Here is a 1,256-nt window from a genome sequence, read left to right as displayed (position 1 = left end):
GGCCGCCCGGGCGCATGCGCGGAGGGGCCCAGCGCTGCGGAGGGATACATCCGCTGGCGGCGGCGGTGGTGGTGGTGGTGATTTGAGGCGGAGGGCGCCGTCTGCAGCGGAGGGTGGTGCTGCGGCTGGTACTCTGAGGGAACTGTGTAAGGAGGAGGAGCCCAAACGCCTCTCAGCAGCAGCTATGGCCTGGAGCAGGTTAAAATACGGTTTATATTTACTATATATCTGGGCGGCAGGGCTGTGGGGTGGGGGCACCCCATGTAAAGCGTGTTCAGATGCAATTTCTGCCTGTACCTGTGAGGGTCACACACAGCGTCTTTACGCGCCGCCTTGTTAACTAACACATATGTTTCTGTCAAAAGTGTCTTCAGGGTGCAGAGACAGTTCTGCAAAGGGTGCGTTGTGGGATCTACTATATCAAAGTGCTCATGGAAGAATTAATAAAAAGCCTTTCTTTCTAGAAATCATAAAACAAGTAATTTCTTATTTCTGCCCCTGTCTTCAAGCAGCCGCTGGTCATCAGCCAGCTGTTATTTCTGAACAGCGTGAAAAAAGGTGCCTTTTCCTTCTCCCAGAGGAAGTGGATATAAAATATACTCTTTTTTTTTTTTTGTTCATATACTTCTTCAGGTCATTCTCATTACTCCTTATCAATATATGATGGGCCAAACTCAATTACACTTTCCCAGCGATGTCGCTGGGTCTTGTATTTGTAGTAAGAGGAGATGGTTGGACCTTCTGTGTGTCAAGCTCAAGCTTGAAGGTGTGTATAAATTCTAAGTAGCATAAATTGCTAAGTGTGCCCAAGCTGGTTTAAAAAGCCTGAAGCAATATAATTTTTCTTATTACAAAATGATCTACAGACTTTGGTATTAAATGGTTGTCACGAGAGAAACGTATTATCCTTTGTTACAGAAGTCACAAAATAATAAAATAGTATTGGGTTTGACTTCAGTAATAGCGTGGCCTTGGTTTCAGCCAGTTCCCAAAAGCAAAGCTACAAGTAGTCTGGAGAAGCCTGTATTCAGGTAAACACTGGTAGCTGATTTATTTCTGATGTTATTGTTCCTATTTCTGACACGTATTTCTGTGTAAAACTGTTAGAGAAGGGAAAAGGGCCAAAATACAGATTCGAATTAATGTTAGCTGAAGGAAAACACAGGAAAATATTTTCAGGAAAGCAATTTAGTAAGAAGTGCAAAGGAAAACATAATCAAACATGTGCCTAAAAATTGATACATTAATGATATTTT

Source organism: Numenius arquata, chromosome 10 (genome assembly GCF_964106895.1).
Source record: "Numenius arquata chromosome 10, bNumArq3.hap1.1, whole genome shotgun sequence".
In the NCBI taxonomy this organism is placed as follows: domain Eukaryota; kingdom Metazoa; phylum Chordata; class Aves; order Charadriiformes; family Scolopacidae; genus Numenius; species Numenius arquata.
The sequence above is the reverse complement of the archived record's forward strand: the minus strand, read 5'-3'. Positions refer to the sequence as shown.